The sequence below is a fragment of the Bos taurus genome, chromosome 5 (genome assembly GCF_002263795.3).
Source record: "Bos taurus isolate L1 Dominette 01449 registration number 42190680 breed Hereford chromosome 5, ARS-UCD2.0, whole genome shotgun sequence".
Taxonomy (NCBI): Eukaryota; Metazoa; Chordata; class Mammalia; order Artiodactyla; family Bovidae; genus Bos; species Bos taurus.
Window position 1 is genome coordinate 10,479,020 of NC_037332.1, and position 25,753 is coordinate 10,504,772.

A 25,753-nucleotide genomic window follows, 5' to 3' on the forward strand; every position below is an offset into this window, starting at 1 on the left:
CTTTGGGGAAAAATGACATCTTTAAAGTGTTGAATCCCTAACCACATGACCATCGTATACCATTCTATTTAAATCTTTATGTTCTCTGAGCAACATTTTGTATGTTTTAGAATCCAGTTCTAACACAAATTGTGTTAAATTTGACTCTACGTATTTCATGATTTTGATGCTATCATAAATATTGTTTTTGAATTTTAGTTTTCAATTGCTCACTGCTGCTATATAGAGATACAATTGATATTTTCCTGGTAACCTTACATCTTCTCACCTACTAAAGTCATCTATTCATTTTAGAAGGCTTCCTTGGTGGCACTAGTGGTAAAGAACCTGCCTGCCAACGCAGGAGACATGAGACATGGGTTCAATCAATCCCTGGGTCAGGAAGATCTCTGGAAGAGGATATGGCAACCCACTCCAGTCTTCTTGCCTGGAGAATTCCATGGACAGAAGAGCCTTGTGGGCTGTACAGTCAGTCCATAAAGTCACAAAGAGTCAGACACCACTGAAGTGACTTAGCATGCATACATGTAGGATTTTTTACACAGATAAGCATTTTGTCTGTGAATGAAGACTAATCACTCCAGTGTCTCCTGGCACCATGTTCTATTTTGAACTCTTATTATAGGCTCACTCTCTTATTTGCCATGGTCCATCTTGCCACAAAACCTTGTTTTTCTCTTTGTTTGAAACTCTCTTTCCTATACTATTTACCAACTGAATGATTGATTGATTATGCTTCAGATCTCAGGTCAAATATAACTTCCTCAGGGAAGCTTTCTCTAGGATAATTCTCCATGTCATCCCTTTCATTCAATTATTTTTCATTAATCCAGCCAACAAATATGAAGTACCTACTATTAAATGCCTACTCTGTGCCATGGTTCTTTCATAGTCCATCTTTGTTTCCTAGTACTTATCATTATTATAATTTTATGTTTATCTCCAGGATTATTTGACCACTACTCCTCTCCTGTAGATTGTAACCTTCAGGAAAATAAGAACCATGATTGGTTCTGTTCTTCTTTGCTGTCCATGCCCAGTTGAAGGCTGTTAACAAGGCAGGTACTATTAAATACTTACTGAATAAACAAATGAGCCCAAAGAAAATACACGTCCAGAGATGGAGGAAACATTTTGGAGTAGGGGTGACTTATATAATGCTATTCAACACACTGCACAGAAAGACCGCTCCACTGACTCTGTAACCAGAATTTAACTGCTGTATGTATGAAAATGGATCGGAAACATTTTTCAACTGTAATTCTAAGGAAGTTCTAGGAGATGGAATTTAGAGGTTGGGATGCAGACTCTAAGCATGAGGAGTTAAAAATTCACAAATAAAACATTTAATTGGATAAAAACAGATGCTGCAACTTCATATTAGACTAAAATAACAATACTTTCTTGTCAGATGAAAAAAAATTAATCCCACAGACCATTGCTAAGTCACTTCAGTCATGTCCAACTCTGTGCGACCCCATAGACGACAGCCCACCAGGCTGCCCCGTCCCTGGGATTCTCCAGGCAAGAACACTGGAGTGGGGTGCCATTTCCTTCTCCATAGACCATTAGACCATTAGATGCCCTTAAAATTATACCTGTACCTTTTCTAGTTCATGAGTCATTAGGATCTAATTGACCTCAAAACAAACAGGCAAATGCAATAAACTTGAAATGACTTGCTCAACAAGGTCTTGAATTTATAGGAAATAGCCGGGTTTTGTTCTATTTCAGAGAAAATTAAATAAGCTTAGCTTTGTTTTATCTTTTGAATAAGATAATATCCCAATACTTAAATCTGAGTATGAATTCACATGTTTTAATGCAAAACAAGCTACTCTTACATTAAAAAGTTTAATTTTAAAGGCATTATTTTTCAAGTGTCATTAACACAAGCCACACCTGCCATAATTTCCTGAGTAGTTTTATTTTATCTTTAATTATATATACACTGAATACCTTAACTCAGGTGCAAGAACATCATCACATTCTTATAATGCTTTAAACAAACTTACTTTCGGGACATTTATCAAGGATATCTTTAATGGGAAAGGAAAAAGATAAACATGTCTCTCTTAGGAATCCTTTTCTCCTACACGCATGTCAATGTCAACACTTATTACTGCATATAAATGAAGCAAAAGAAGGAGGAAATTGTGTTGGTTTATTAAGCTTGGATAGAGGTAGCGTTACTATTTTTATCTGACATTTCAATAACAGAATGCCAGTTCAAATGCCATAGAAGTCTGAAAGCAGTGGCTGAGAAAAACATATTGTTTACCTGAAAATCATTGTGTATTTAAAGGCATTATGTTCTTCTTATATATGAGATTAGACGATGTACTTAACATCAGACTGTCACAATCCAGGAACATTTTAAACTAAATTAGATATGAAATCAGTACAACTATTTTTATCATGAACCATAGATTTCCTTTAAAAATATATTCTACAGAAAAAAAAATTATATATACATACACAATTGAACAGTTGTTAAAAGCTACTCAAGCCAGTGTCCTGAGAAGTGCAAAAAGAAATGATTTATGTGAGTTGAACCACTATCATACCAGGCAATAACCTGTAAAATTCAAATAAGCATTTTAGAAATTCCAAAATATGAATAAGTGTTATTTCATTTCAAGAAAAAAAATTAAAAATATGGGGGTTTTGGTGGAAAAAATCAGAACTTATTGTTTTTATTCGCAATTAAATGTCAAATGTAAGAATTCACATGGCACAGAGTGAGTTAAAGAAAACACAGGTGCCTAATTCGCAAACTACAAAAAAAACCAGTATAAAGATGACCATCTGGGGAGAGCTGGCTGACTTAATTTTCCTATGAGCTTACCGTCTGCTCCATATTTTTCTTCCAAACTCCACATTCTGACCTTGAGAGTGCATCTACATGTTTTGCTATGTGCACCTCCTTCTGAACATAAATGCAGGCAGATGCAATTATGCAAAGGATATTAATACAACAAATGACATACTGTGTTTTGTAGTTTATTTAATCTCAATTTTCTGAGTTTTTAAAGGTTTTATTTCTGATACTTTTTCAGCCTTTCACAACCGTTTTGTAAATTCCTAGACTTTCCATGATACATCTGTAAGTATCGACAGCATAGTTCTAGAGAACAAGTGTTTCTTTGAGAGGCTCACAAGGAGGCCCAAAGGCAGACCCGTGAGAATGTCAAGGAAAGGAGCCATAAACCTAGGACAGTACTCCTTATACGGACACAATGGACAGACGACAAAGCTGAAAAAGTAAGGAGTTTCCAGCTTACCACAATATACCGACTACCCAAGTATGCAGAGGATTTTAACTGACATCCTGCAGGATTTCTGAAAGAAGCATCACACTTTATTGACATGGGGAATTAATATGCTAAGAATAAAAACAGGTTTTACATAGGTTATCTTTTTATATCTCAGTCTAAATACTGAAAATGATGCTTACTTTCAAGTACTTGCTGCCGCGTTTTTTCCAAAACTAGTCTTTGGCCGTACCCCACATTATTTTTCTGGGGAAAAAAAAAAAAGGAAAGAAAACCTGCAGCTATACTTCTTCAGTATCCCTAATTCATGTTCTACTCATTTCAAGATTATCCTCGTGCACTATATGCTACATGGTATCTGCGCTCCTAAAACTTGTTTCCAGCCTTGAATCAAGCCTTCCAGGTTAAAGCCCTAATTTAATTGTTGATTTACAATATTATATCGGTTTCAAGTGTGCTGCATAGTGTGTTGCTATGTTTTTTCATTACAATCATGAACCTATGGCTTCAGACAATAAAAGTACTCTCAGGGGAGAGGAACCCTAATTTACTCTTGGTTGTCTTCCAGCATCTTAAAGTTCACTAGGGGCTAAGCTAAGCTCATCAAGGCTGTGGACCCACATTTCCCCTTTGACTTTTTCCCTCTCCCATTCTCACCACCTATTAGTCAATAAGGCATGCCTATCATTATCTCTTCCTTCTTTTCCACTCTCAAAACTCCTTGTCAAATTCATGTAAGCTCATTCAGATTACAACGGTAATATGACGACAGTCCAAAATCGTCAACTGTTTCAAAGAATAACAGGGTTCCTGGAATAAAGAGTTCCTAGATAGCATATTCAAAAGCAGAGACATTATCTTGCCAACAAAAGTTCGTCTAGTCAAGGCTATGGTTTTTCCTGTGGTCATGTACGGATGTGAGGGTTGGACTGTGAAGAAGGCTGAGCGCCGAAGAATTGATGCTTTTGAACTGTGGTGTTGGAGAAGACTCCTGAGAGTCCCTTGGACTGCAAGGAGATCCAACCAGTCCATTCTGAAGGAGATCAGCCCTGGGATTTCTTTGGAAGGAGTGATGCTAAAGCTGAAACTCCAGTACTTTGGCCACCTCATGCGAAGAGTTGACTCATTGGAAAAGACTCTGATGCTGGGAGGGATTGGGGGCAGGAGGAGAAGGGGACGACAGAAGATGAGATGGCTGGATGTCATCACTGACTCGATGGACGTGAGTCTGAGTGAACTCCGGGAGCTGGTGATGGACAGGGAGGCCTGGCGTGCTGCGATTCATGGGGTCGCAAATAGGCGGACATGACTGAGTGACTGAACTGAACTGAATGATCTGCATATTCCATACAATTTGTAGATTCACAAAGTATCTTAAAGGCTACACATTAAAGAAACATCTTTCAGTTTGTTTAGCCTGATGTTTGGGAAACCCAATATTTCCTAATTCATTTTACCACAGAAAGTTTTTCAAAGAGCATCCAATAAAATCTTCCAGAGTTATGTTTGTAAAGCCTTCATCTTCCCCGTATATTAAATCTTGCAGCCAATTTTCAAACTAACCAATAAATATACAGCTCAGATGATTTCACTTCCCTGCTCAAAAGTTTAAAAAAATTTTTTTAAATTTCCTTGTTCTAGATTACCCATCAAACAAAGCTAAGCGCCTCTCACTGCAACCTACATGTTTAATCTTATCTTCCATGACTTCACTCATCTCTGTAGTTCACCGTATGTCAAGCCTAGGATCTACTGTACTATAACTGCTCATCTTCAAACCAAATAAGTGTGTTTCATCAAATAAATGCATACCATCATTTAGCAACGAATCAACCTTTCACACACAACTCTGATACTATGAACATCTCTTTAAAGACTTAATGGTTTCTCTACTATGCTATGGAGAAGGTGATGGCACCCCACTCCAGTACTCTTGCCTGGCAAATTCCATGGATGGAGGAGCCTAGTAGGCTGCAGTCCATGGGGTTGCTGAGAGTCGGACACGATTGAGGGACTTCACTTTCACTTTTTACTTTCATGCACTGGAGAAGGAAATGGCAACCCACTCCAGTGTTCTTGCCTGGAGAATCCCAGGGACGGCGGAGCCTGGTGGGCTGCTGTCCATAGGGTCACACAGAGTCGGACACGACTGAAGTGACTTAGCAGCAGCAGCAGCAACTATGCTAAAGAAAAATGTATTTCCTTTCTTGTCTCCATGATTTAAAAAACTGTACTCTAGATAAAGTTCAGTTCAGTCGCTCAGTCGTGTCTGACTCTTTGTGACCCCATGAATCGCAGCACACCAGGCCTTCCTGTCCATCACCAACTCCCAGAGTTCACTCAGACTCACGTCCATGGAGTCAGTGATACCATCCAGCCATCTCATCCTCTGTCGTCCCCTTCTCCTGCCTCCAATCCCTCCCAGCATCAGAGTCTTTTCAAATGAGTCAACTCTTTGCGTGAGGTGGCCAAAGTACCTGCACTGAATATTTTTAGCAAATTAATTTGTCATTATTGCACTGTTTTCCTAAAATAAAGGTGGTATGTGGTACTTAGCATTAACTAAGCCAGATAGGAAATTGGTAAGTAGATGTAGAATGATCACATTACCTGTGATCACTTCATTTCTTAACCAGTGTCAAAATACATATTCTTATCCAATTTAAAAAAAGTAACATCTCCTGAAAATACTTCTAAACCTTACAATTTTTTTAATTACAATTTTAACCGAAATGGTACTTACTGTTCAAGAAATAATTAGTTGTACATTTGCTTTTGGTCAGGCATTGGTACCAGGCAAAAAGCAGTCAATAAAATAGACACAGTTGTTATCAGTGTAGTTCTTACCATTCTTACAGACACAGGAGTTCCAGGCATGCTGAGTATTTTATCTCCTTCTAGCTACTACTATACTATTTCTCTGAAAGCAAAAGTTATCCAAAAAAGTTGTCCATACTGTCACTAACATCTCTCTTCTTATTCTCTCTTGAGCCAATACCAATGAAGCTTTTACCACTATTTCAACCACTATTTCAACCACTATTTCAACCAAGTGTCAGGACCATCAGTGACCTTCACACTGCTAACCACAATGGTCAATTCCCAGACAATGTCTTACTTCACCTGTTATTAATACCATTTCACATAGATAAATCTTTCCATCTTCTTAAAAGATTTTATTTACCTGGCTTCTGATCACCTCTCTCTAGTTTTCCTCCCTGGCTGGTGCTTCCACATCTTCTCAACCTTTAAGTGTTATAATTACCCAGAGCTGAGTCATCAAACATCACATCTTTGCATCCTCCATATGCCTTTCAGTTCAGTTCAGTTGTTCAATCGTGTCCAACACTTTGTGACCCCATGGACTGCAGCACGCCAGGCTTCCCTGTCCATCACCAACTCCTGGAGCTTACTTAAACTCATGTCCTCTGATTGGTGATGCCATCCAACCATCTCATCCTCTGTCGGTCCCTTCTCCTCCCGCCTTCAATTTTTTCCAGCATCAGGGTCTTTTAAAATGAGTCAGTTCTTCACGTCATGTGGCCAAAGTATTGGAGTTTCAGCTTCAACATCAGTCCTTCCAATGAATATTCAGGACTGACCTCCTTTAGGATGTACTGGTTGGATCTCCTTGCAGTCCAAGGGACTCTCAAGAGTCTTCTCCAACACCACAGTTCAAAAGCATCAATTCTTTGGTGCTCAGCTTTTTTTATAGTCCAACTCTCACATCCATACATAACTACTGGAAAAACCATAGCCTTGACTAGACGGATCCCAGACAGCTTTAAATACCATCTGCTGCTGTTGCTGCTAAGTCACTTCAGTCGTGTGGGACTGTGTGTGACCCCATAGACGGCAGCCCACCAGGCTCCCCCGTCCCTGGGATTCTCAAGGCAAAATACCATCTATATGTTGATAATTCCCATATTTGTATCTCCATCCTGGCCTCTTCTCTTGAGCTCCAGAGTTTTATATACATCTGCCAATTCAAACTCTCCACTGGAGTGTCTAATAGATATCTCTACAAGTCCAAACTCGGTATTTCTCCTGGATGTAACCCCTTCCCTTCTATGTTCTTCTAGAGTCTTTTCAATATCAGGTGAAATGGCATCTTGTCTGATTCTCAAACCAAAGACCTGATTCTCTATTAACCGCTTTGTTTCTCCTACACGTTATACTCAATCAAGCCTTCATCAAATCCTGCTGGCTAAGTCTTCCTAGCAAGTGCAGAATTTGACCACTTATCACTACCTTTCCTGTTACTACCCAGATCTGAACCCCCATCATCTTTGATATGGACGGATTCTTTTAATTACTTTCTAATCTCCCCGTCTACCTTTTACCCCCTACTGTCAACACAGCTGCGAGAGCCCGTTCAAACTAAAAACCCTACCGCCTGTAGCTTTATCATCTTAAGAATAAAAGTCAAAGTCCTCAAAACAGCTGGGCGGAGGGCCCGTGGCCTACCTCAGGCTCTGCTGGGCGGAGGGCCTGTGGCCTACCTGCAGCGCTCGCCCCGGAGCTCGCTCGTCCACGCCACAGTCTAACCTGAGGCGGCCAGACGGCCCTCAGCGGCCGCAGTCACCCCGCATGGCGGCGGGTTACCTACAGCACCTGCGTGCTGACCGGGCGGCCTGGGACCCTGCCCCAACCACGCTGGCAGCTCTGAAAACTGCTGCGGGCAGACCTTCTGCCGCGGGGGCTAGGCTGGGCTGGGACAACCACACTGTCCTCAGACAGATGGGCGCCACCAGGCTAGGCCCCGGACCCCCGACCAATGCGAAGCCCCTCTAGTCTCTCCGCGGGCCCACCCGCCGGGAGGCTAGGCCTGCCGGCGCCGACAATCCCGGATCCCAGCCTCGGGCCGCACTTCCGGGAGCGGCCTGGCGCCGCCTCGCGGCTGCTCCTGGGGCTGCACCTGGCTTTCCGAGGACTCCCCATGCAGAGTCCACACCCTGCGCCTTCCCCCTCCGCCCTGCCCGTCTCAGAGGTAACTGTGACAACTAAAACGACACCACTTGTCCGAGTGCGAGTTCGTGCTCAGTCGTGTCCGACTCTGCGACCCCATGGGCTGTGACCCGCCAGCTCTTCTGTCCATGGGATTCTCCAGGCAAGAATACTGAAGTGGGTTGCCATTTCCTCCTCCAGGGCATCTTTCCCACCCCAGGATGGAACCCAGGTCTCTTGCATTACAGGCAGATTCTTTACCATCAGAGCCACCAGGGAAGCCCCCTCACCCCCCGCCCCCTCCGAAAAAAACTGGAGGCCCAAAGTCTCTTTATCTTCATGGACTTCTACCCTTCCCATTGTTGACTGCCCCAGGCATACCAGGCCTCAGTGCTTTTCCTAAAATACTTTCAGAATATTATTCATTCAAGACCTTTACCCTTGCTGTTTCTCCTGGGCCACTTTTCTCCACTTATCCTCAGGGAAAACTCCTTATTTACTAATATCTAATGCAGGAGGACTTCCTCAGATCCACCCCTACTTTCCTTGCCCTATGTTTCTCCAGATGACTTAAAATGATAGAAAGTACTATGTACTCACTTGTTTGTCTTGTCCGCCCTCCACCCTCACCTCACTAGAATATATGCTTCACAAGAGTTGAAATTATGTCTATGTTAACTGCTGAATCCCCAGGACCTAGAACAGGAGTTAAGACTTAGTAGGCACTCAAGAAATACTGGAGTGAGTATCTGAGTGAATTTACAAAAGGGTGGGCTCCCCAGATATCTCAAATGTAAAGAATCCTCCTGCCAATGGGTTCAATTCCTGGGTTGGGAAGATCCCCTGGAGTAGGAAATGGCAACCCACTCCAGTGTTACCTGGAAAAGCCCATGGACAGAGGAGCCTGGAAGGCTACAGTCCATGGGGCCACAATGAGTCAGGCACAACTGAGTGACTGAACACACACACACACAAAAGGGCATTATAAACTGCTAAGGAAGCATGAAACAGAGGGAACCAAACTAGTCTTAGAGAACAAGAAAAGACTCTGCGGAATCTGAAACCCAAATGCTAAAAAGACAAGTAGGAATTTGCCAAGAAAAGGGAGGAAGAAGAAGGGAAAGTTTCTCCCCACACAGAGAACAGTGCTGACTCTGAGTTTGTTTCTTCAACAAACATTCATTAAACACCTGCAATGTGCCAGGCTGTGTTCTAGGCATTTGGGACGTACATAGTAAAAAGGAAAGGCCACACATAAATTATTTTTGGCATATGGTCAGTTCATAAAATTAAGAACATATTAAGATATATTTAAAATGTTGGAAAATGATAAGCCACCAAAGAGTTTAATGCAAAGAGTGACATGATCACTTTCACATTTCAGAAAATCAAAACTAAACATAAAGCTAACCCCCAGTTCCTGGCTGTTTTGATACTTAACCAACAATAGCTTCCATTCAGGTTCCACAGTCATTTCTAATATAAGCCTATAGTATCAGATAAAGCAAAACAGTGCTAATTTTCCTATATGTAAATTGTTTAAATGGTCTTATAAATAGAAGTTCTCAAGTTTTTCAAAACTTTAATATAATTTAATGTCATTTTATTTTTTGAAAGTCTTCTTTCTTAGCATACTTACTATTTTTCAGTGTCATATTCTTTCCTTATAAGTTCTATTTTTTTAGAGTACACTTTTAAATCATTATAAATATGTTTATGGTCTCTTTCTGATTTCTTCTATATTTCCCATTCTTCTCTATGAATTTCTGTTCCTTCTGCAAAAAACACAGAACTCACTCACCCCCTGACTTGTCAGCACTGACTCACTCCTATGTTCTCCTCATTTGTTTCTAATGTTTATTTGTGAGCTCCCATTTGGCAGGGATTATTTCTTTGATGAGAAACCAGTGTGACTGGACGTTTCTTAAGAGTGCTTTCATTTTACTTCCTCTAGTCTGTCCTAGGCTTAGATTCATTTTATCTAAGTTCCTTGAGAGAAAGTGTTCTAAACTAACTCAGTGGTATATATTCAGACTCCAAGCTAAGTAATACAGTTTAGGGTACGGGTATAATGAAAATTTAACATATTTCCTCCAGTACCTGCTTTGTCCCTAGCCATGGGCTTATTTCTCAGTCTATGACCACTTGGCATCCACTTCATCTCCCTCTGTCCTCACCTGCCAAGATGTCAGCTCGATATCAATGCCATTACAGCCTTCACTTCCCCTTTCATTCCTGGCACCTGGAGATTACGCTTTCTCACTTGCAATCCAAACTATAGAGAGTTTTTTAATTGTTAGATTTTTATCTGGCACATCTTGATGTTTGTGATTGGAGAGGTTCTGTGTTAGCTCAGTCTGCCATACTACGGATTCACTCAAATTAGTCTCTAAATAGAACTTTAATTTGAAATGTGAGCAACAACATAAAGACAGTCTGCCTAACCAAATAGTTGCCCAGATGTGCAAATAAATACCAAATATTAACCAGGCTACAAAACTGCTTTCAAAGTCTACCTCCCCAACTGGGAATACACTTTCTTACTCAGTTAGGTTAGTGTGAATTACAGCTCACATAAGGATGAGTTAACTTTGCACAACAGTAATAGTAAAAGGTATAGAAACTCATCCAAGCAAAGAGGGAAGGTGAGCCAGGCTCACACCCAGCATGGCAGGAGAGACACTAGGTGCCATACAAGTGGGGAAAGAGAATTAGCTAAAGTGTTTAACTGTCTGAGGAGAGTCCAAACATGAGCTAACATGACAATATAAAACCTCTGGAGTGGTGAATAATTCCAGACCTTCTTTTGTTCAAGATTTTTTTTTTAAATGTGGGCCATTTTTCAAGTCTTTATTGAATTTGTTACAATAATATTTCTATTTTATGTTTTGGTTTTTTGGCTGTGAGGCATGTGGGATCTTAGGTCCCTGACCAGGGATCAAATTGGCAACCCCTACTTTGGAAGGCAGAATCTCAACCATCGGACCACCAGGGAAATCTTTCACACGCTTTTTTCACAAACTTTTACTAGGAGCTGATGAGAAAGAATGGATCACAGTTAAGAGTAAAAGTAAAAACCCATTACAGCTAGGAGACAGATAAAACACTTCTACCCCAAGGTGGGGGCTTCCCAGGTGGCTCAGTGATAAAGAATCCTCCTGCCAATGCAGGATATTCGGGTTCGATCCCTGAGTCGGGAAGATCCCCTGGAGGAGGAAATGGCAGTATTCCCCCAGTATACTCCAGTATTCTTGCCTGGGAAATCCCGTGGACAGAGGAGGCTGGCGGGCTATAGTTCATGGGGTCTCAAGGATTTGGACACAACTGAGCATGCATACATGCACCCACCCCAGGGTGGAGTGAGAGGGAGGCAGGAAAGAGTGCTAACTCTGCGATCTTATACTGGTATTATTAGCAGCCCTCTACCACTGAAGAAGGGACAGGGAGCTCTCCCACCAAGACCCTCCAAGGATGAGGGAAAGGTTTAGTCTGGTAGACCGGGGAGAGACAGGATCACTGAGAAAGCCCATTCCTGAAACTCGGGAACAGGGTCTTCCTGAGACCAAGGCTGGGCTGGGACAACAGAGAAGCTCCTTTGTCTCCCACCACCAGGCTAGCAACTACCAAGAATCAAGCAACAGTAGTGTACCTCTGGGGGATTGGAGAGAGCAAAGAGCAAGAACCATCTGGGACACTGTGTACAAGGAAGACTGCAAGCTGAGGGTCAAGCAACTCAAATGGTTAAACTGATGCAAACTTAAAAGCCATTCTCTCTTTCCTATTTCTTTTAATGCTCTGAAAGGTTGGCAGGCATTGTCTGTAAAGAGCCTGAGAGTAAATAGTATTCGCTTTACAGACCAAATGGCCTCTGTTGCAATTATTCAACTCTGCCCCTGTGGCCGAGTTGGTCTCTCTCTATGGCTGCTTAGCCATAGACAAATGACCATGGCTGTGTTCCAATAAAACTTTACTTATAAACATGGAGATTTGAATTTAAAATAGTTGTCATGTATCACAAAATATTTTTCTTTTTTATATTTCCAACCATTTTAAAATAATATAAAAAAAACATTCATTTTTAGCTCACAAGCTGAATTTGGTTTTGGGTCTATAACCAAGCCCTGGTTTAAAGCACGATTAGTAGCATTGACTTTTGCATTTATGACACAGAAATAGCAATAGCATAAAAGCCAAGAGGGAGCAGCCGGAAATATATTAAGGAAGACTGTGACAAGTTAAAGACAAATTCCGTAAACTCTACCCCCAACATTAAAAGAAAGACTTACAGCAAAAAGCCTTTCCCTTCTCCAGGGGATCTTCCCAACCCAGGGATCAACCCAGGTCTCCCACATTGTAGGCAGATTCTTTCCCATCTGAGCCACAAGGGAAGCCCAAGAACACTGGAGTGGGTAGCCTATCCCTTCTCCAGCAGATATTCCTGATCCAGAAATTGAACCAGAGTCTCCTGCATTGCAGGCAGATTCTTTACCAACTGAGCTATTATGGAAGCCCAAAATAAGCAAAGGCTTATTAAATATTAGATCAGTAAAATATTATTTGAATGTAATATGCTTAGTTACAGCTCCTTTACATTTGGAAAAGGCATAATTTACAAATCTTTCACCTTGAAAGATACCCAGGAGAAACCTATAAGAAAAAAATAATTAAATGTATTTAAATAATTAAATGTATTTGAAAACAATGGAGAAAAATCCAAGAATAGAAGCTTTGAAAACATGTTAGAACTTGTAAGACAAAGATTTCTTTCTTTTTGGCTGTTCTGTGTGGCATGTGGGATCTCAGTTCCCCAACAAGGGATCGAACCTGCATCCCCTGTGCTGGAAGCTCAAGTCCTAACTGCTGGACTGCCAGGCAAGTCCCAAGACAAAGATTTCTAAACCCACTGAGGGAAGAAATTAAACTAAGCAGGAAATTAGGCATACTTCAGTGTATATCTGTGTACAGCTAATCTTACCCACTGCTAATTTATTCAACTACTTAGGATAGAGGGTTGCTAAGGCCAAGATCATGTGATGAGTGCTACAATGTCCTAGCCTGCTGCTGCTGCTGCTGCGTCACTTCAGTCGTGTCCGACTCTGTGCGACCCGATAGACGGCAGCCCACCAGGCTCCCCCATCCCTGGGATTCTCCAGGCAAGAACACTGGAGCGGGTTGCCATTTCCTTCTCCAATGCATGAAAGTGAAAGTGAAGTCGCTCAGTCGTGTTCGACTCCTAGCGACCCAAAGGACTGCAGCCCACCCGGCTCCTCTGTCCATGGGATTTGCCAGGCAAGAGTTCTGGAGTGGGGTGCCATTGCCTTCTCCTAAGCCTAGGTGGCTTAAAATACAGACCTTTTTTTCTCACAGTTTTGGAGTCTGGGGAGTTCAAGATCAAGGTGCCAGCAAATTCAGCTTCTGGTGAGAATCTCTTCCCAGCTGGCAGCCATCTGCCTCCTGGATGTATACACACTCACACGGCAAGGACAGGGAGAGCCCTAGTGCTCTAGAGGTGGTTAGACAGTATCACGGACTCAATGGACATGAATTTGACCAAACTCTGGGGGACAGTGGAAGACAGAGGAGTCTAGTGTGCTACAGTCCATGGAGTCACAAAGAGTTGGACGTGACTTGGCAACTGAACGACAACAGTCACATCATGACCTCCACCCTCATGACCTCATCTAGCCCTAATTATTGCTTGAAGGCGCCACATCCAAACTATACTGGGGCTTAGGACTTCAACATATGAAGGGGAAAGGGAGAGACAAAAGCCTGCAGTCCATAGCATATACAATCTTAATATTTTGCTACACGAAGTTATCATTTGATGCCAAATTGTCAATACTTAGAAGATGTAAGTCATCAGAAGAAATGAGTGTCTACATGATCCAGAATACCTTATTTATCCAGAGGTGTGTATCTGTCAACCTCCACAGACTAAAACAAGTCTGAAAAGCTGGTGGGATGCAGAATTTCCCTTTGAGCCATGCAAATAAAACCTCATCATGCCTTTAGTAACATGCACTGGTGTACTGCTTTACTTATTTTATGTTCCACTATATTTTTACAAGAACTTCATTTTCCAGAGAACATTTTCTGTACCCAGAAAAGAGAAGGAAATAAATCCTGTAATTTCAGGTGAAAAATGGTTAAAAAATTAACAATTTTGGCCTAAAGGAGTAATTTTCAGTTGCCTCACAGGAGGTTTGCTTAGGTGGTAGACAAATATGGCATAGCTTGGGCCACTGAAACACATGTTAAAACCCCAAGGCATTTAGTTTAATGATCATGGGTAAGCATAGTGTGTTTATACCCTTCAGGATATTTAGAGCCAATCTTGAAGGAAAAAAAAGAAGTCACAATTTTTCTCTTTGTGCCTGAAAAGTCAGGTTGTGCTGCACTTGTTCCACTTAAAGGAAAAGATTGTAGGGAAAGAGACCCAGGGCCCTGTTATCACTTTTTCAGCTCCCTCTGTGAGCCTGTCAACACTCCAAGTCTGTAAAGAAGTTTCACCTGTGCATGACAGATCAGTGAAAGAAAATCCAAATGTCACAGTCATTATCTCTTGGTTCCTTGGCACAGCATGGAAAGAAGGACCAGAATGTGGCTAGTACTTTCTTACAATTTCATATATTGGCATTCTCATCTTTTGTACTAAGAAAGTAATAAACATGATTAAGAGTAAGCACAACCATGTATGAAACACGTGCTCTTTTCAAATAATTGTGCTAGGCTTTTAAAATATATCACAATTAGTCTTTACCAACATCAGTATATGTCCCTTCTGTAAGCTTTGACTTTCCCTTCTGTCTGGACAACGGACTCTCCTGGTGGTACCTCCTATCCGTCTGTCTGCTCTTTGAAGCCTCTGCAAGCGCCTCTGTGCCTGCCATGCCTTACAAGTTCAAGTTTCCCAAGGCTTGTTACAGACCCTGTTATAGGCCCATGTACTTGCTCTCTACAGTGTATCACAGTGATTAAGCTCAAGGCCTCAATATCAACCAGCCTGAGTTCCAATCCCTTTATTTAGCCTTTTTCTGCCTCAATTCCTACGTCTTCAAAATACTAATAGCACCGACACCAGAGGTTTGTCTTCAGGACTGACTGAAGTCAAATATGAGAACCTCTAAGCACAATGCCTGGTGTGCAGTAAATACTCAATATGTGTGAGCTGTTGCTAAAATACTCAAATTATGTTATCATAAATTATCTGATAATGTCTATCTTCCCTGGGCTGCACGCTTTACCCCTAGCCTTGGACTCTGTGCCTGGCACATGGCAGATTCTCCTTCTGTCTTGCATGGCTAAGAGAGGGAAGAACCAAAGGAATGCATCACCATACGAAGTGGGCATCGCTATTGCTATATTAAGGATGAAAGAAATAGAATGCGGAGAAAGTAAGCAGCATTCTAAGCTCCCACAGATAGTAAGTGGCAGAACTGCAATTCAAATCCATATCTGTCTAAATCTGAAGCTTGTGCACTTCACATTTATTGCACTGGGAAAAATCCATGCCCTGGGGAGAAGGGGATGGGGAATAATCAATCAATATTGAGCAGCTTATTTAATAGTATGAACTTGGCGGTGTTCTAAGCACTTAAATACATTTTCTCATTTTTACAGTAAATTTAGGAGGAAGAGACTACTATTATTTGCAACTTTATAGATGAAAAGTAAAGGAAAGAGAGAAGATTTTAACAGGCTAAGGTTACAGAGCAAAGGAAGGGGCAGGTAGAGGTAGGATTTGAACCCAGATGTCTGGATCTAGTGCTCGCACCCCTGACTGGCACCTGTATGCCTCTCTCAGCATCATGGGATGCTTCACAATTAAACTGCACTAAACAAGAGTCAGAGAGTCACTCTTGGTTATATATTCCACAGTCAACTGTTTAATTATTTATTTTTAACTTTTTAAAAATAGCCGATTGTAGTACAGCTGATTAACAATATGTTGATAGGTTCAGGTGAACAGCAAAGGGACTCGCCCATACATGTACATATATCCATTCTCCTCCAAATTCCCCTCCCATCCAGGCTGTCACATACTATTGAGCAGAGTTTCATGTGCTATACAGTGGGACCTTGTTGGTTATCCATTTTAAACACAGCACTGCATACCTGTCCAACCCAAACTTCCTAACTATCCCTTCATCCCATTCTTCTCCCCTGGAAACCATAAGTTTGTTCTCTGAGTCTGTGAATCTGTTTTTGTTTTATAAATAAGTACATTTGTATCATTTCTTTTGAGTTTCCACCTATAAGGGATGTCATACGATACTTCTCCTTCTCTATCTGACTTCACTCAGTATGACAATCTCACGGTCCATCCATGTTAGTACACTTTTGATATCTGCAGATAAATAGAATAAAATAAAACCCCCAAACATCTACATAAATTCTGGTCCATGTCCTTAACAATTACTGAATCTTAAAAGTCCATCTATAACAACTTTTCCAATTTGTCATTCAACTTTTGCCTGTACTTTTCCAGTAATCCAGTAATAGGATGTTCATGAATTCCCGGAAGGCACCTGTTCTAATTTTAAACAGAATGAATGCAGGAAATTTTTTCTTGAATAAAAATTCTGTCATCCTGTATCCTTTGGTAACTTACCTAGGTTTATCCCCTGAAGCTATGTGGTATTTGAATGAAAAAAAAAATTAATTTATTCAGCACACCTTTGAGCACTTATCTTTCAGGTACTGTGATAGGCAATGCATACACAAAGATGAATATAAATAACTTATGCTGCTAGGGTGACAGTAGTGTAAATGAAATTTTTCTATATTGTGTGGTACAGTTATGAAAAAATAATGTAACAGAAGCATCAAGAAAGAAGTGATTTGGGGAAAAAGGTAGCTGACACATTAGTAATTGTACAGGAAACTTTTTATTTTGACCTCCAGGCATCTCCAAGTGCTCCTTGCTTCTACAGAATACCAAAATAAACATGGTCTCTGCCTCTTAAGTGAATAATGCAAAGAAATAAGCAAAACAATGGAACGGGAAAGACTAGTGATCTCTTCAAGAAAATTAGAGATACCAAGGGAACACTTCACGCAAAAATGGGTACAATAAAGGAAAGAAATGGTAAGGACCTAACAGAAGTAGAAGAGATTAAGAAGAGGTGGCAAGAATACATAGGAGAACTATACAAAAAAGTCTCAATGACCAACACAACTACAATGGTGTGTTACTCACCTAGAGTCAGACATCCTGGAGTGTGAAGTCAAGTGGGCCTTAGGATGCATTACTATGAACAAAGATAGTGGAGGTGCTAGAATACCAGCTGAACGATTTCAAATCTTAAACATGATGCTGTTACAGTGATGCACTCAATATGCCAGTACATTTGGAAAACTCAGCAATGACCACAGGACTGGAAAAGGTCCATTTTCATTCCAATCCCAAAGAAGGGCAATGCCAAAAAATGTACAAACCACCATACAATTGTATTCATTTCCCATGCTAGCAAGGTAATACTCAAAATCCTTCAAGCTAGGCTTCAACAATATGTGAACTGAGAACTTCCAGATGTACAAGCTGGATTCAGATGAGGCAGAGGAACCAGAGATCAAATTGGCAACATCTGTTGGATCATAGAAAAAGCAAGAGAATTTCAGAAAAACATTCACCACCTCATTGACTACACTAAAGCCTGTAACTGCGTGGATCACAACAAACTGTGGAAAAGTCTTAAAGAGACAGAAATACCAGACCACCTTATCTGCCTCCTGAGAAACCTGTATGCAGGTCAAGAAGCAAGAGTCAGAATCAGACATGGAACAACAGACTGGTTCCAAATAGGAAAAGGAGTTCGTCAAGGCTGTATATTGTCACCCTGTTTATTTAGCTTATATGCAGAGTACATCATGAGAAACGCTGGACTGGAAGAAACACAATCTGGAATCAAGATTGCCGGGAGAAATATCAATAAGCTCAGAAATGTAGATGATACCACCCTTATGGCAGAAAGGGAAGAGGAACTAAAGAGCTTCTTGATAAAGGTGAAAGTGAAAAAGCTGGCTTAAAACTCAACATTCAAAAAATGAAGGTCATGGCATCCAGTCCCATCGCTTCATGGAAATAGGGAAAAAATGGAAACAGTGACAGACTATTTTCTTAAAATCACTGTGGACAGTGACTGCAGCCATGAAAAGAAAAGATGCTTGCTCCTTGGAAGAAAAGCTGTGACAAATCTAGACAGCATATTAGAAAGCAGAGACATCACTTTTTCAACAAAGGTCCATATAGTCAAAGCTATGGTTTTTTCCCAATAGTCATACAGATGTGAGAGTTGGACCATAGAGAATGTTGAGTGCTGAAGAATTGATGCTTTTGAAATACTGTGGCACTGAAGAAGACTCCTGAGAGTCCCTTGGACAGTGAGGAGATCAAACCCGTCAATCCTAAAGGAAATCAACCCTGAATATTCATTGGAAGGACTGATGCTGAAGCGGAAACTCCAATACGTTGGCCACATGATGAGAAGAACCGACTCATTGTAAATAAGACCTTGATGCTGGGAAAGACTGAGGGCATGAGGAGAAAGGGGTGACAGAGGATGGGATGGCTGGATGGCATCACTGACTCAATGGATATGAGTTTGCGCAAACTCCAGGAGATAGCATGGAGAACCATCCACGGACAGGGAAGCCTGGCGTGTTGTAGTCCATGGAAAGATTAGGAAACGACTCAGCAACTGAACAGCAACTGCCTCTTGGTACCGTATGCTTGAAGATAACAAACCTTATCTGGCCCTGCCTCCTGGCAGTATGGCAGGAGTACAGTTGACCCTCCATATTTGGGGGTTCAGCGTCTGCGGATTCAGCTGGGTTGAATCACAGATGGGTTGCTTGAATCTCGGAATGCAGAACATAAAGGCCTAAGAATACAAATGATCAACTGTACCACACCTTTTTATATAAGGGACTAGAGCACCCAAGGATTTTGTTATCTGCAGGCAGTCCTGGAACCAATGCCCTGCGGATATCAAAGGATGCCTTTCTGGACTTTGAGGACTCAGAAAAAATAACTATCATTGTTAAATGGTTCCCATGTGTCAGGCCTGTTTTAAGTATTTTGCACATTTTAACTCATTTAAAGTCCATCTAACTTGAGTTTAAATATTATTGCCATTTGTAATTCCCATTACCCTATCCCCTTCCCTTCTTTTGGTGAAAGATGATTCTTGGATAGAAAAAAAAAAAAAAAAACTAGATCATAATGAAATTTCATTAACTATCACCACAATAGGCAAGTAAACAAAAATAGCAGAACCAGTTGGACTTGAAAGAGCTACTGTGTTTCTAGAGGAACTTGAAAGTGAAAGTGAAGTCACTCAGTCACATCCGACTCTTTGCAACCCCATGGACAGTAGCCTGCACCAGGCTCCTCCGTCCATGGGATTTTCTAGGCAAGAGTAGTGGAGTGGGTTGCCATTTCCTTCTCCAAGGGATCTTCCCAACCCAGGGATCGAACCCAGGTCTCCCGCATTATAGACAGATACTTTACCAACTGAGCCACCAGGGAAGTGACCACCAGTTTAATTTAGAAGCCCTTGTTTTCCAAGATAGATACCATCTGAGTATAACTTCAGTTTAAGTTTCAATTCAGCATAACTTTTTTCAAGTAGTCTTTGGGCATATTTACTTTTAATAGGCAAATCTTCAAATTCAGCTAGCACATTAGGTAGTAAAACTCAGTCATGGAGAATAAAAAACAACTCTATCACCTAGACCAGAGTTACCTTTGACAACACTGATGTAATCAACACGACTTAAAGGTTGTCTTTTCATTTGCCAACCCAGAGTCATTTCAAATTAAAGCCATTCTAACTTGTTTATCAGGACACAGCTCTATCATTCATCCACTTGTGGTTAAAAGAAAAATAAGGCAGTATAGTTTACATGTGTGTTTGGGGTTGAGGGTAGGGGAAGAGGTGGATTCTGCTTGGTTCTCATCCTGTCTCTTTTTGTAACCTTTTCAGTTGTCTTCTGGCATTAACTTCTCTGGTTCAATTAACAAGTTAAGATGGCAGGTGGATGTCGGCAATGGAAGTAGGGCTACAAGCCTCAACACTGGTAACTCACATCCCTTCTTGGCCCTGGAGAGCATTCCACATTTAGGTCTGCTACACACACACACACACACAGAGCAACATGATTAAGGATGATAGCTACCACTTTTACGTTATAACAGGTTGGAAGGCTTTTTTTTTTTTTTTTTTAGCATTAAGAATGACTCTAAGCTAGCTAGTCCAACTAAGTCAATTTCATTCATCCATTTATTCAATCAATCAATATGAAGAGTGCACCAACCATGTACCAGACGATGCATTGAGCTCTATTCAAACAAATTCAGGATAGTCTCTGACCTAATGAAGACTTCATCCCAACAGACAAGTGTCAGAACTAAGTAAAGAGCTTTCTCCAAGAGAAAGCTTAGAATAGCGCCCCTAAAACTCAGTATATATCTTCCAATTTGATACTACTCTCCAAATATTCTCTATTCCCTAATAAATAGCTAAACTCTACCTAGCAATTCTGAAAAAGGACTCCAAAAGCAAAAGCATTGCTTTCATAAATGACCAGCGTGCACCAAATACACCTCAGAGCTTAGATGGCTGGTGTAGGAAACTAGAAGGTATGCACCAAATTTCTGTTTCTTTTTCTGGAAGTTTGATCCTTAATTTTCAATTTCAATTCTAAAACTCTCATTAAATGGAAAATACCTTTTTCAATAATCAAGACTTTTTAGAAGTTTGGTCCCTTCTCTTTCCAACTTTTCATATCAGACAAAAAGAAAAGATGAATATGACACAATTCTGATTCCTGGAAAATATTCTCTAAGTATAGTGGAAAAAGAAACTCAAATATTGATTTCCAAAGAAAATTCAATACATGTATATATTTAAAGTGTTTAGTGAAACTTATGGAAAACAGGAGAAAGAGTGCAAATACTTAATGTTTGTAGACTAAAATATACCTGGCTGTAAAAAGATTTTAGGACAAGAGTCAGAAAATATAGTTAAACCCTCTTTCTGTCCTCCCCACCACGACTATCAGGACATACAACCTTAAAACAACATAAAGGCTAGTTTAATTTTTACTTTCCTTCTTCCTTAATCTCTCCTCATACTAAATAAATAAAAAACAAAGAGAGAAAGAGAAGAGGAAAGTCCACTGGACTGTGAACAAAAGTAATTTTCAGGCAAATACAGATTTTATATAAACTGGTGAATATAGCTGATTAGAAAATCTATAGGTTGCCCAAGGCTTGAATTGGGAAATACATAAAGTAATAAGCTCTGCTTGCCTTGGAAAGGGAAAAGGGAAGAGAGAAAAAGTTTAATGTATCACAAATTTTATGAAAAGTATGGCACTCATGGGATTTTCATTTGCAGTCAACTTTTGCGCTCATTTCCTTTTCATGAGGTTGAAACCCACAAAATAAAAGCTCTTGGTTTTCTATTAGAATTTTTAAAGGGCAAAAGTTTTAATTTCTTACAGTAAAAACACATCAAAATTTGTTTAATCAATATTTTAGATTACAACTTATTTTAGAATTCAAGAAATCAAGATTTACATTTACATTTTTGCAAGGTATCCAAGTTGAATTTAACTCACAGAAAAGTTTGGTGGCTGTAACACCAGCATTTTATTTTATACTGGTGCCTAAATGCAGACTGTAAACCATTGATCACGTTATAAGGTCTCAAGTATTGAATATTACACAACTTCAATTACTCTTGGAAACTATTTTAATTATCCATTTTTCTCCAAGAGTTCATTTTTTGAGTCTTATTTATAAGTCATGTAAACACTTCCTTATAAGTCATGATTAAAAAAAATTCTGCTTAAAAATAAGGGTAAAAAGATAAGCTGAAGTAAAATTTTGAAGAATTCCATTGTATTATCTTTTCTGACCTTGAGATGGAAAGTGAAGGAGAGTTAGAGCTACTGGACTTAAGAAAAGTGCCTGAATCCATGCAATTCTTAAGACAGTGAAGTATTCCTATGTTCTTTGCTATGATGGTATTAAGTACATGGATTGGACACTGCTTTATTCCCTTGATTTTAGTTGAAGGTCATTCCTGGTGTAGAGATTAAGATCTGGGCAAAGGTGTAGGAATTACACTGAACATTATTCTGGAAGAGACTATTCACACTAATCTCCTTATCAGCATCTTCTCTTGGCCACAAGGGTAAATTACAGCTACTACTTTCTACATCACAGTCTAATATAAAATATTACACTGAAAATGAATATATCTCATCACCACTTGGGTTCCACATGTAAATCTACATATAGTGACATGTACATTATAATGTTCAGGATATCTTTGAAAATCTAATTATAATATACAGTGCTTTAGTCTAGCAATAAGAAGCAACCAGTTGCTCTATAGATTTTCTTGGTATCAGAGAAGGCAATGGCAACCCATTCCAGTGTTCTTGCCTGTAGAATCCCATGGACGGGGGAGCCCGGTGGTCTGCAGTCCATGGGGTCACTAGGAGTCGAACACAACTGAGCAACTTCATTTTCACTTTTCACTTTCATGCATTGGAGAAGGAAATGGCAACCCACTCCAGTGTTCTTGCCTGGAGGTATACTTATAACCAAATGCCTACTCCAAATACATCCTTAGTGTTGTTATTTCTTGGTGGTTTTTCTTTCCGATCATTTGCTTGGTTATAGATGTACTCATGGGATGGTGGCCAAGTTGAAGATGTAGAACTGCTCTTTCATGTATTCTTTGCTCTATTCATAATGTTTTTCCTAAGGGTCTTATTAACACATCAGAACGCAGATTAGATTTTACTTTCTCAGTGAGCCATCTAAGTAGGTCCTTCCTCATTATTCTCTATCTTTGTGTCATGTTCATTGTTTTCCCAGCATGTCATATTTTCAACTAACCTAAAATCCTAATTATAAATTACATCATCTGGCCCCTGGCCAGTTCACAAACCCTTTGCTGGTTTTTTTGGGGGGGCTTTTTGCCACTCTTCCCTGTGTTCACATTTTCACACTGACTTTCTTGATGCTCCCAGGACGCACGCGTGAGGTCCTTCTCTCGAGCACATTCCTCCAGATGTCTGTAAATTTTGCTTCCTTACTTTCCTCAGGTCTCTCCTCCCATGGCACCAATTCTTGACTATCAAGTTTCAAGTAGCACCACATCCCTCTCTTTGACCCAGTCTTAGTTCTTCTCACCAGCACTCATATACCTATGTGTTCAGTGTGTGGCTCTCATTGGTATGTCAACTCCATTAGCCTTTATCTACTTTGTTCATTAGGACCACCACATTGCTTAAAACAGTGCTTTCCAAAAGGCTGACACTCAATACTTTGTTGTGGAATGAACGAATTTCTTACTGATATTTTTCTGTGACTAGATTCTTAAAGACCATAAAAGCAGAAACTTTGTCTCTGGCATTCCTGTAACATCTTGTATACAGAAGGTGATAAATGAATATTTATTCAATGAATGAATGAATGATTTACATGAGCATGGGTGTGTGTGTTAAATCTCTTTCCCTCCTTAGATTCTAACTACCATGAAGACCATGAGGTAGTCTGTTCAGCTCACCAATATGCAGCAATCCCACAGTAGGGTCTGATTTGCTGTAAGCACTCAATGAGTAATCCTAAGGACAGGGGCAAGGAGGAACAGGAACTTACTATGACCAAAGCCACCAAGAGGCCCCTACAGAGTTAATCTGAGGTCTTAGTCGCAGAAGGAAAAGAGTTTAGGATATACACAGAGCAGTGAAAATGTGAAGCCATCCTGTTTGCCCTTTCAGAGGCCATCCAGGTTCTGGCAAAGGCTTGCTTCCAGCACAAGACCCAGGAAGCTAGTGCAGACTACTGAGCTTTACTTTCAGATGATATCTTTGGAATTCTGGGGGTGTTCCATCTTAATTTCAAGCTCTAGCTGTGATCTGATTGCTTAAAACTGCTGCCCTAAAGATTCCAGATGAATCCGTGGATAATGCCAAAGGGCATCAAACAAGAAAAATTAGATTTTAGCATAAAATCTCCCATTGACTAGCAGAGTAACCTTGAAAACATCTCTTTATCATTGCTTCTTTCATGTTTTTCACCTGAAAAATGAAGATGCTAGAAAAGAACCTGCAGAATACACATGGATTATGTATTTGGGTTTGCTTGATAAGATGCCTAGGAAGGGGGCTTTATAAGGCATCTTCTTCTCTTTCTCTCCTTCGCCCACCTGCCATGACCCTCCTTGCTCAATAATCACAGAGCTCTGGTTGCTGATGGAAATCTGTCAAGAGCATGGGAGAAAAGAAAGCTTAAGAATCATTGGCCTGTGTTCTCCCTGCCTTTCTTCCCAGGGTTAAAATGTTGTGAATCTATGACCTGTACTTTTCTGTTCACTATGAAATCCCTGTATTTTAACAGTGCTTAAATTGTTGCAATCCTTTAGTTCACGTACATTAATTTTTTTTTTTTTTTCTACTGTGATCAGGGACTATGGAAGGCTTTGAGAATGCAGAGATGAATTTAGAAATGGTCCCTTCCCTCAGGGAGTTCCGTTCGAAAGGAGATAGATGCAACAGTTTGAGAAATGCTTGGATGAGGCCAAAGTAGTGGGTGACCTCAGAGCACGTCAAAGAACACCTGGAAGAGGTGGGCGAGGAAGTCATCTGTGAAATCCTCCAGTAGGTGACCAGAAACTGAGTCCTAATTTTAATTCACCAAATTCTAGGCTCTTAGAGTTGCACATTGTCTGAATCCTTCACTCCAAACTCCTTATGTGCCAAAAAGGAAAACTGCTCCCCAAAGAGGTGGACCAACTCCTCCAAAGTAAGTATCAGAGTTACGCCCAGGAACCAGATAATTACTATCTTTTCAGAGATTTTTTTACTTTTTGTAGGAAATTTCTCATCAGTTTACTTTATCAATTTTATTATATAATTAACAATCATACTTTAAAACAACTTAGAGGGGAAATTATGGATATGTATTGACTTCATACACAGTAATGACGTCAATAACCCACCATCCATAAATTACAAGACCTCAAAGTAAGCTGCTGGTGAATTTATTCCGATACATTCAGTCTCACCCAACTTGCCTCTTGAGCTTCTGAATCACAACTGGGAAGGACAGGTACAGTCTGGCTGTGAACAAGAACAAACTCTAAGAACAGATCTTAATCTGATTGCACTTCCCCTCCACAATTGACCAGGCATTTAAGGTAAGCCCTTCAAAGTGAAATGTTTTTAGTAGTAGTAGTAGTATATAAAATTGCTCAGGTACGCAATTTTCTTGGAGTTTGCTTGCTTTTTTTTTTCCCCCTTTCTTTCCTAATGTAGTCGTTTTACTTGGGATGTTTAAAAACGGTGATATAGGAATGGGACAATATAAGATCTCATTACATTAAAACAGAAATACTTGGGAGTCCATAATTTCTAATAGCTTGCCATCTGTTAGGTTCTTAGAGGCAGTGGGTTTATCCTGCTTAGTGGAGATGATGATACTGGGGAGAAATCATGGATTATGC

The 25,753-nt window shown here is 40.3% G+C and overlaps 1 protein-coding gene across 3 annotated transcripts in view; it reads right to left on the reverse strand.

The window, feature by feature from the left end:
* Positions 1-25,753, reverse strand: part of LIN7A (lin-7 homolog A, crumbs cell polarity complex component) — a 160,392-nt gene that overhangs the window by 132,852 nt on the left and 1,787 nt on the right. Inside the window, exon 1 of one of the 3 annotated variants that reach the window (XM_059886488.1) lies at positions 7,778-8,076. The gene's annotated coding sequence lies outside the window, so the exon portion shown is untranslated. 3 annotated transcript variants of the gene reach the window in all.